General features: G+C 36.1%; 1 long non-coding RNA gene across 2 annotated transcripts in view; it reads right to left on the bottom strand.

The window, feature by feature from the left end:
- Nucleotides 1–6,680: 6,680 nt before the first annotated feature.
- The window catches only part of LOC102155842, a 53,795-nt gene continuing 49,185 nt past the window's right edge, over nt 6,681–11,290 (bottom strand). For both annotated transcript variants that reach the window (XR_005369196.1, XR_005369197.1), the window contains exons 4-5: nt 10,067–10,188; nt 6,681–7,098 (exon numbers count right to left, since the gene is read on the bottom strand). This is a non-coding gene — a long non-coding RNA (uncharacterized LOC102155842). The remainder of the gene's footprint in view (nt 7,099–10,066; nt 10,189–11,290) is intronic.

Here is an 11,290-nt window from a genome sequence, read left to right as displayed (position 1 = left end):
TTGCATTTAAGTACTATTGCTAGTGTTGAATGAAATAATTGTCCATATTTCTTAAATTGTAGCTGCATTAATGTTTTAGCATGAACCTGTTCAGCTATTTTGTCAAACAAGCCCTGTTCTTGCAGTGATCTCACTCATCCTCACAAGATGGTCCAAGTAACTATCTCTCCATAACCTACCCCTCCCCACCAGTGGGATATAGAATGACTGAGTGTGAAGAGGCAGCACAGCAAGAAATGTCCTGTTTTTCTCCAATTTATATTTCTACTCTTGTCTTCCTGGGACTTCCTAAGGAAACATCTTGACAACTCCCATAAGTCAGCTACTCAGGAGTCTCAAAGAGGACTCAGAACTAAAACCAGTGACTATGGGCATAGTGACTACGTATTTGGAGCAAATATGGAATGCTTATCAAGGATCAGACATTGTAGTAGCCATTCTGTGGGAATGTATAGATAAATCAGAATCGTATTCTAAAAAAAAAATTAAATAAAAATAAATTTTAAAAAATCGTATTCTACAGGGAAAACTCAAATTCTTGGGATTTGCAATATTGAATTTTGAAATTAGCCTTTCTTTGACCAAATTTGTTGCAGAATATTTGAATCTTGAGATAGCTTTAACTCTCATAACACAGAGACTTTCTTTTTTTCTTTTCTTTTTTTAGAGGTAGGGGAGGGGTAGAGAGAAAGAAAGGAGAGAGTCTTAAGCAGATTCCATGTCCCAGTGTGGAGCCCAACTCAAGGCTGGATCTCACAACCCTGATATCATGACCTGAACCAAAATCAAGAGTTGGGTGCTCAACTGACTAAGCCACCCAAGTACCCTTAACACAGAGATTTTGATATAGTCCAAGTTCAAGATCTATATATTAATATTTAGAAAACACTATGAGGAAATGATACTACATAATCTTCTGGTAGGTGGAAATATTTTTTATGCAGAATCATAGTGTGCAATTGTATTGATTGGGAGAGAGATTTACTTTCTTGCCAACCTTCACCATTGAGAATCTTAATTCAGGACGTGTGTAGCCAGCAATCAGGCTCATGTGTCAGGCTTCTACCTGAAAAACAGGTATTAAAGGCAGCTTAACATGTTTTTGCATCAATGTATAAAAATTGCCAGAGAGGTGTCTTGATATGTATGTGGTCTTATATCATAAGACAAAATGACTGTGGGGACAGATGCTTAATACAACCGAGTTACAGAATCTCGATTCAGTGATTCAAATGTGACTTCTTTTTTTTTTTTCTAAGATTTTATTTATTTATTCATGAGAGACACAGAGAGAGGCAGAGACACAGGCAGAGGGAGAAGCAGGCTCTATGCAGGGAGCCTGACGTGGGGCTGGATCCTGGGTCTCCAGGATCACACCCTGGGCCTAAGGTGGCGCTAAACCGCTGAGCCACCCGGGCTGCCCCTGAAATGTGACTTCTTATCTCTCAACACTTTTCTTTATCTTTGCATTTTGTCTCATTCTGTGTCACTGGTATATGCTTTAAAAATCAGGTACAAAATCGTATTTTGGGGCTCAGTTTCCCTAACTACCCTTTGTTAGACCTTCTTTGGAAAACTCTCTTCAATATTGAAGTAAATAAGATGAAAGTTCTGGTCAATAATTTCATATATATTGATTTTCAGGAAATAAAATCATACGTTGTCATTAGGCAGCCAATTCTAGGTTCTATAACTCTGGATTTGTTAACTTACCTGTGTATGACACATTGGTAGTCCTAAAATTTGAACTTGGTATTCTGTATGTACAAAATGGAAAGAATATGACCTCCAGATGAGTTAGAAGAATCAGTGGCACTTCATAAATGCAATGTTCTAAACAAATATTTCAAGTTCTAAACTGATATTTCAATTTCTCAGTCCAAGTAAAATCCTTTTCCCTGTTTTTAGCAGTTCTAATATCAGATCCCTACTTAAAACCATTTCTCCCAGGACACCTGGGTGGCTCAGTTGTTGAGTGTCTGCCTGTGGCTCAGGGTTTGATCCTGGAGTCCTGGGATCGAGTCCCCCATCAGGCTCCCTTCATGGAGCCTGTTTCTCTCTCTGCCTGTGTCTCTGCCTCTTTCTTGCTGTGTCTGTCATGAATAAATAAATAAAATCTTTAAAATTTTTTTTTTCTCCAGAAGCCAATTTATCTAATCTCCATGTATGAGTTTCCTATTGATGCAGTGACAAATTATGAAAATTTTCATGGCTTCAAACAGTACAAATTTCTTCTCTTAGAGTTGTGGAAGTCAAACGAGTGTGATGGGCTAACCTCAGAGTGTTAATAGTGCTGTCTTCTTTCTGGAGGCTCTGGGGAAGAATTCATTTCCTTGTCTTTTCCAGCAAAAGGCTGCCTGCATTCCTTGATTTATAAACACTTCATCTTCAAAGCTGATCGCTTCAGCCTCTTCATTTAAATGGTGTTGCTCCAAATGGATTTGTATTTGCCTCTTCTAGGAAGCACAGACCATCTCAGTCTGGATACCTTTCAACTATATTATCAGTCCAAGTTGTTTCTGTTTTTTCATATAATATTATAGTAGTTTGAATTCTGGACCCAAACTCAGGTGAACTGGCTTTGAGGATCAATCCACAAAGGAGAATTAAAAAAAAAAAAAAAAAAAAAAAAAAACCCTTTACCCAGAGCTGAGGTCAATATGGACAAGTATCTGCACACTCTCACTGTCTAGGGGGAGCTCTAGGTCACTCTCTGAACGTCTTTTTGATGTCCCTTCTTCACCAGTCTCCAAACAAACTCTCATACCATTCTAGAGTTTGCTGCAGATTTTGCTTACCATTCCCCTGCAGATATAACCCACTTTCTAGGGTTTCAGCACTTGCTTAACTCCACATTCTCACCTTCTCCTTGTTTCTGGCCTCCAAGAATTTCCCTTATGTTCCAGTGGGTTCAGTCATGCATTTACATTAAAAATTTTTTTTATCCAGCATTCTTGAAACTTCTGTATTGAGAAAGTTTCTCTAAATATTTAGTCCTCCTTAAATAGACCTCCTTAAAGTTAAACTTTGAAGAATGGGTCTTTGGACTTTAAAAAGCTAACATGTTGAAAAACACAGTAGGTATTTTTAAAAATAAGATACCATAATTGTATAAAATAATAAAACAAAAAAACCTTATATTTTTAAAGTGATAAAGTTAAGCAGAATTACCTAAGTCAATTAGGTTATGTTTCTCTGGTTTTAATTCTAAAAGAGCCATAGAGATGGAGAGAAAGAAAAAGAGACAACACTCAAAGAATTACAAAGCCGATACAAACTGCTCAATAGATAAATTGATCCTAAGATAGACTTGTTTTAGACAATATGGTTGTTGCTTAATTGACACAGAGCTGTTCTGTCCAAAGGTCTCTGTTACATCTCTTTCTACAATTTTTATCTTAGTTTTTTTTTTAATTTGTATAATTAAGCTGGCTTGAATGACATGTGGGCATGGCTCAGCTTTCTACTGAATAAAATATGTCATTTTCTTCATCAAATACAATAGATACTTGGGAAACCCCACAAGGAGATGATTAATGAAACAATGGGATTGAAATATTTTCCTTTTCTTTGGTTTATATACCTGACAATTACTGCCTAATAATATTTCAAACAAATCAGTTAACTTCTATAATATTTAATTTAATGATAGCATTGTTAGAAATATATGATTGCCATCAACAGAGACATATTAACTTTCTCAATAACCAGCATCATAAAACAACTGGCCAAGTACCTATGCTGTTCAATGATTCTGGCTCCTTCATTTTGAAATTGCATTTGAGTACTCAATGTTGAAAGAAAATTGACCATAAGAGACATTAAAATCTAAAAATGCATAATGCAGTTGATTCATAAAGCCAAGGTTGCTAATTGGGTAATATTGTGCCTGCCCATGAATTGGCTATCATAAATTTGACTAAGGTATCTTAGGATATTACATGGATTCTTTCACACATAAAATATATTTCATTAAATTGGACATTGTCTGGCACATTATGTATTTATAGTTTAAACAAAACTATTATACTACCACAAAACTGTTTCTTGAGTCACTTAACTAGGCAGCACAAAATCCATGGACACAAAACAGGAGTCATTACAATAGGAAATAAAAAACTAATTAAAATCCCATGGTTGTGTGCCAAAATTTTTTTTCCTAATAGCAATATTAGAAACCTAACATAATTATCTCTCATTTGTTTCAAAAGATTTTAAATTTCCCTCTTACCTGCTCTGGCATAAATGAAAAATCATTTATGTCTTCTATGCGTAAATTATATACTAGTTTAATAGGATATTCTGTTCTCTTTGTTCATTCTGGTTTGTATACTAACTTATTCTTTTTTTTTAAGATTTTATTTATTTATTCACGAGAGACACACAGAGAGAGGCAGAGACAGAGGCAGAGAGAGAAGCAAGCTCCATGCAGGGACCCCGACATGGGACTCGATCTCAGGACTCCAGGATCAGGCCCTGTGCCGAAGGCAGACGCTCAACCACTGAGTCACCCAGGCGTCCCTACACTAACTTATTCTTCTGTGCCAAAGGAAACTATGCACCAACAGCCTATGAACTGGTCAGAGATACGGCATTTCCATGTTACCAAGTTATTTCTATAGTTAGTGACTGTTCAAAACTGTAAGTATCTCCAAATAAGGAACACTATTCTATTTGTATAACTATCTATTTGTATATATAACTATAGCTATACAAGTAACTTAATGTAAAAAAATAAGAACAGACAATATAAATCCAGTACACTATAAAATCCTTGAGGGAAAGCTAAGACTGCTTCCTTGGCCACGCCCAGCAGAGTTCCTTATACATAGTGGACATGCAATGCATATAATTTTTAAAAATATTTTATTTATTTATTCATGAGATACACAGAGAAGAGAGAGGCAGAGACCCAGGCAGAGGGAGAAGCAGGCTCCACGCAGGGAGCCTGACATGGAACTCGATCCCAGGTCTCCAGGATCATGCCCTGGGCTGCAGGCGGCGCTAAACCACTGCGCCACCGGGGCTACCCAATGCATATAATTTTAACAAATTTTGTAATGTTTAGTACAGAAGAACCAGTTTCTCTAAAGCTCACAATATGCATACACATACATGCACACTTACACACCTATGTCTCTTTTGAAGAGGAAATACGATCAGATCCAGATATTTAGAAAACTTACTCCCTGCCTCAATTTCAGCTAACCTTCTCTAACTAAACCAAGACTGAGAAACATCTCAGCAATTTCCAAAAAAAGTAAACACCTAAATCCATCTTTTAAAAAGTGAGTCCAAATTCTTCAAACAATCTCAATGCGACATAATTCCTAGTGTGAAAAAAAGATGAACAGAGTTCATGTTCTAGTGAATGTCCTAAGGCAGTGTGCCTGTGGCTGTTCTATATTTTACTTCCTTGCCTTTTTATTTGGGGAGGGGTATTCAGTGATGACCAGAACCACAGGTCTAGGGACAAATTGAAGACATGTTATTTCTTCCTCACAGAAGACCTAGTCATGAAAGATTTTAGAATAGCGCTGTGAGAATCTACTTTGAAAATGAAAGAATATTTATTGAATCTTCAATATAATAATTATGTTTTTTCTACCAGCTCCTCAACAGTGAGGAGTGAGTACCTCTTAAATTCAATGCTTGTGTCCAAATGACTCATGAGTCTAGAGACAAGAATATCAGTATCTTAAGAACCACTTTTTGAAAGTCTCCCTGAGGCTATCCAAGTGTATTAATAGCCAAGACATGTGCTGGGATACTGTCAAATGAGCGTTTAAGGTGAAAAGGACCCTATTTATCTTACCTGAAAAATGATTTTAGAAGACGAGTATTTAGCTTCGTTTATTGACTTTTTGAACTTTCTAACAGCTGGTAGACTTCTTGTGCCTAGTTTTGCAATCTTCTGCTCTTTCTCCCAACCTTCTAAACACTATATTTTTATAAGATTATTATTTCTGTGAGCTGAGATTGGAAAATGTTTTATCGAGAAGCATTTTCAGTTGCCTACAACTTGGTGAAAAGATACTTACTCTTGTTGCTGAGATTTTGCACCGTTATGGTATTTGGAGAAATATTGATTAATATGAGCATATTTTAAAACTGCTTATAGTTCACCAGTCAACTTTTAACCTTTCTTTAGACTGCAGTCTCCTAGCAAGATGCACGAAGGAGTGTTTTTGTTACTAGTTCTTCATCTTTCCTCTACCATTTTTTTTTTTCAATCTGTTCTAAATTTTTCCACTTGGGAAAAAACTTTACATTTTTATGCTCAGAGGCCTAAAGTGATTTGAAACAACAACCACCAGAAGCACACACACAGACACACACACACACACAACAGAAAGATGACAAAACGTATGGGAAGACATGAATGTATTTCAAGCATTCCGGGCATACTAATTTTCCCATGGTTTAACAAATACCCAAGTGAGCAATATATGTATAAGTCAGGAAACAGATACAGGTCATTCCTATTTATAAAATCTCTGGAAATCTTAATCACTATTATTGCCATTCACCAAGGGACTTCATTCTTATGATTCCCAAAGAAAATAATTTTAGTTTCTACCACTAAAAAAATATGTCGTACAAAGTACATTTGCAGGAACAACATGGACAAGTTAGGAATGATATATGGACATTAATCTTGTAATTTTAAACACTGTACTGATTACATTATCAGCCATTAACTACTAAGTTACTTACGTCACTCTATATCAGGGAATTCAGATCCTTCCCAAATACAAAAGGGTCTAGAAAAATAATGCGTCCCTGTTCTTTATCTTTCTATACACTATCTCAACAATCTCTCTTGAGAAGCTGTTTCCCCAGTTACCCTTTGCTGCACAACAGATTACCACAAAACTCAGTGGACTGCTTTAATAAAACAATTCCTACACTGATTTTTGCCAGGCTCATTCATGTGACTGAGTCGGCTGGAAGATAAGAGCGACCAGAAGACCTAATGTGGCCTTACTCCCAAGCCTGGTACTTGGTCTGGCTGTCACCTGGAAGCCTCAGTTCACCAAATAGCTTCGCATCCTTCAATAAACAAGTCTCTTCCAGTAGAGGTCTCAGGGTAGCATTCTGGGAATACAAAAGGCAGAAATTGCAAATCTTCTGAAGAAAATTCACAAAATATCATCACTTCTGTCACATTCCGCAGGTCCAACAATTTTCAAGATCAGCCCAGATTCAAGATGTAGAGAAAAAGACTCTATTTCTGGATGGAAGGAACAGCAAAGTAATATTGCAAAAGATGCTGGAGGAATTTATGGTCATTAAACCACCTACCACACCTGGTTAGAAAGGCCAACTTCCCAGTTCATGGAGCAGGGGGACATTTCATCGCAGACATTGGACTATGTGTGTCAAGCATTTAAAAAACATGTTGTACAATACTATAAATATTAAATATTCCACACAATTTTCAAGTAGAGTAATCTAGAACTATGGCAAATAATTTTCTCCTGGTCAAACCAAGAACTTGATGTCACAAGACTCAGGCTTCAATCCAATATTTCCTACTGTGTGACTAATAAGAAAATTCAGTGGTCAGAATTCAGCTCAAAATAGGCTTATTAGGCCACAATTTCTAAACTAGACAGTGTTTTGAATGCTCTTTTGAACAAGTGCTATATGCCAAGAGATATGAGATAGGCCTATATGAGCTAGGCTTTGGATGGCAAAAACCAGTAAGGGCATACTGAAACAGTAGAGATTTGCCACAGGTATTTTGAAAGAACAGAAGAAAGGAATCTCATCCACCTTAACCTAGAAGACAATTGAAATAATGATTTGACCACCATAAAGATACATCTCTGTTTTCATCCTTTGTATTATACTTTTCAAATGTCAGATTATGTCTACAGAAACTATAAGAAAAGCATCAATTTTTTTTTAAGCCATGTAAACAAAACAGGTTGGGTAAAATTCAGATCCACTTCACGTTATTTAAATCCCAGTGATAGCATCTACATTATACAGGCTAGTAAACTTTCACCAGCTATGCCTTGATGTATGTGAAGATAGATAAGGACACCTGGGTAGCTTGGTGGTTAAGTGTCTGCCTTCGGCCCAGGGCGTGATCCTGGAGTCCCGGGATTGTGTCCCATATTGGGCTCCCTGCATGGGCCTGTTTCTCCCAATGTCTCTGCCTCTCTCTCTCTGTGTCTCTCATGAATAAATAAATAAAATCTTTAAAAATAAATAAAGATAGGCAAATAACATAATAGTATTTATTCTATGTAATTCAAAGATCTCCATCATATATGCACTATAAATAACACTGGTCGTTAATACTATAAGTACTTTTTAATTTTACCTCATTATAGCAAATACTTACAAAACACAGCTTCCTGTCCCTTTCCTTCTAGGTAAAGAATCTCTAGATTACAGAGAGGGTCATTTTCTACACATATGCATATGTCTTTGTGCACTGGAAGTAGAAGATTTCTTTCAATTTTAAATGTTTCCCTTGGACAATGATCAATTTTTTGTGAGTGGTATTTTATCTTTTAATTTATTTTAACTGCTTGAAATGGACCAGCTGCAGAGTGGGAAGTGTGTTGACATTTATCTGAAGTCTTATCTTTATTAAATCACTTGTATTATTGCACTACATAAACAACTTAATAAACACAGCAAATACTTATCTAGCTAGAGTCAGTAAGTCTATTGAGCCAGCCAATTTACTCTTAATTTTCTGAAAAAGATAAAACGTCTGGTATCAGTTGAGTCACTGGGGAAATTAAGTCTTCAGTTATCAAATCTGTTACCAAATCCAAAGTACCCCCCATGAGTACTTGGAGGGCTTTTGATTCTTTCTTTTCTATAGACACTCAATGGAACTGTATAGTGACCTTTCTACTCATTCCACTTGACAAATGTAAACAGTCAGAAAGGCTTCTTTTTTTACCCTCCTACAATACCCCAATAACTTTCAGTTGCCCTTTGCCATACTTGATATTAGCAAGAGATTATTGTTTTTTCTTCAAATATGCACATCCACAATCATCATGAAGAACAGTTAGATAGGGTTTTCCCAAATGAAGTCAATGTAAGGCTTATAATGTTCTTTGTGGTCTGTGCTGTCCAGTATGGTAGCCATTGGCCATGTTAAAATTTAAACTAATTTAAAATTGAGATTAATTAAAATTACATAAAATTTAAAATTCTATTTCTCTGTCACACTAGCTATATCTCAAGTGCTTAGTAGCCATATGTGGCTAGGGGCTCCTGATTGGATATCACAGAGATAGAACATTTCCTTCATCAAAGCAAGTTCTATGGGATAATCCTGGTCTAAATAACCGAAAAAAATGACCGATACATAGTATAGTCTGAAAAATTCCATTTTCTTTTATTCTATGGCTATTATTTCCAATCATATTTTAAGGTACTTTTTATTGCATATTTTTAAAATGCAAAACAAGTATATTGAAGACTATCTGTCCCACTTCTCAATACAATTCCCTTCCTCCCCTATGGAAACCTCTATACTGAAGTTAATGAGCAACTCTCCCACCCGTTTTTAAAATGCATTTTTCCTAAATTATAGTAGCATTTTAAAATTTTATATTAATAACAATCTGATTAAAAATTTTCAGACACTTGAATTTAGAAATTTATGCATGTTAATAGTTTGTTAAGTATTCCATTGTACATAGGTCTCAGATCATTTTGTTTTCCACTCCATGAATATACCCTATTTATTCAGGTATATTTAACCTTATATTTATTTTTAAAATATTTCCCTTCTCAGGAACAGCCATTGATGTGGTTAGGTGATCAGGATAGAAAAAGATAAGGGAATAAAAATTAAATTTAATTTGACAAGTATATCTCTTGCTACTCACAGCCAGGTAAAGACCTGGGTAATCAGGTGCTATTAAACATAAAGGCTTCTATGCTTCTCTCCCCCAAAAACTATTTATTTAAAAGACAGCAAACATTTGCAGAGATTAAAGGTATAAAATAATGAAACTTCTCAGTGAAAAAAGAGAATTCATAATGTTGTCTTTTCATAGTTTCGAGTAATGCTTCTTATACTTACTTTTTTGCTCTACTAGAGGAGAGGAATATTATCTGTCATGTGGTGAAAGGTGCTTGAATGAACCCCCAATGGCAGGCTCAAGTAGTAATCATCCTGTAACCAGTATGATCCAACTCATCTTCCTGACAAACAACAACATAAAAAGCTAAGTATTTATCTTTAATATTCAAATTAGTCACTTGAATTCTTACCGCATTTGGGTTAGACGGCCTCCTTCCTGTGACATGCAAACGTCAGATTTCTTAGTTTGAGGATGGAAATTGTATTTCCAGTTCTCTCCAAGACAGAACTGGAGAATATGTTAAACACATCTCAGATCCTTGTTGTCCTCTGCATGTTCTGTCTCCAGGATTTGGCAGCCATATTCAAAATAGGCCATCCATACAATCAGAAGCTATCTGTCTTGAGTTATTGTATGCCAAGTACTTTACACATATTTTATCTAAGCCCAATAGAAACCCACAGAAGAATGCATATTTTTTATAGATTTTTATTTATTTATTTGAGAGAGTGAGAGAGAGCATGAGCAGGTGGAGGGACAGAGCGAGAGGGAGGAGCAGACCCCTTGCTGAGCAGGGAGCCTGATGCAGGGCTCAATCCCAGGACACTGAGCAGATGCTTAACCGATTGAGTCATCCAGGCCTCCCTGAAGTGAAAGCTCCTTTAATACCAATTTTCCAATAGTTATTGAGTGATATATTTAATTAAATAATTCAGAAAAATAGATTCCAGCCCATTTTGACCAAATTAGCTATGTGAACCTGGCAACAATAATAATGACCACAACTCTTTGTAGTATTTTATTAAACAAAACAACTCCATCACTTACAGCCTCCATTGTCTCATCTATACAACTGGAAGATTAAATTAGATGATCCTTAAGGTTTCTTCCAAGGCGGGGCAGCCCCAGTGGCTCAGCGGTTTAGCGCTGCCTTCAGCCCAGGGCATGATCCTGGAGACTCGGATGGAGTTCCATCAACCTCCCTGCATGGAGTCTGCTTCTCTCTCTGCCTGTGTCTCTGCCTCTCTCTCTGTGTCTCTCATGAATAAATAAATAATTTTTTTTAAAAAAAGTTTTCTTCCAAGGCTAAGATTGTGTGAATCTAAATGAAAAAAAATCATTAACAAGTGTTGAATAAGATACATTTGTTATAATAAGGCTTCTACCAAAGAGAGAGAGAGAAAACAAATCCCTATACACAAGAATCCAATAATCTAAAGTAC

Source organism: Canis lupus, chromosome 14 (assembly GCF_011100685.1).
Source record: "Canis lupus familiaris isolate Mischka breed German Shepherd chromosome 14, alternate assembly UU_Cfam_GSD_1.0, whole genome shotgun sequence".
Taxonomy (NCBI): Eukaryota; Metazoa; Chordata; class Mammalia; order Carnivora; family Canidae; genus Canis; species Canis lupus.
This window is presented reverse-complemented; position numbering and strand designations above follow the sequence as displayed.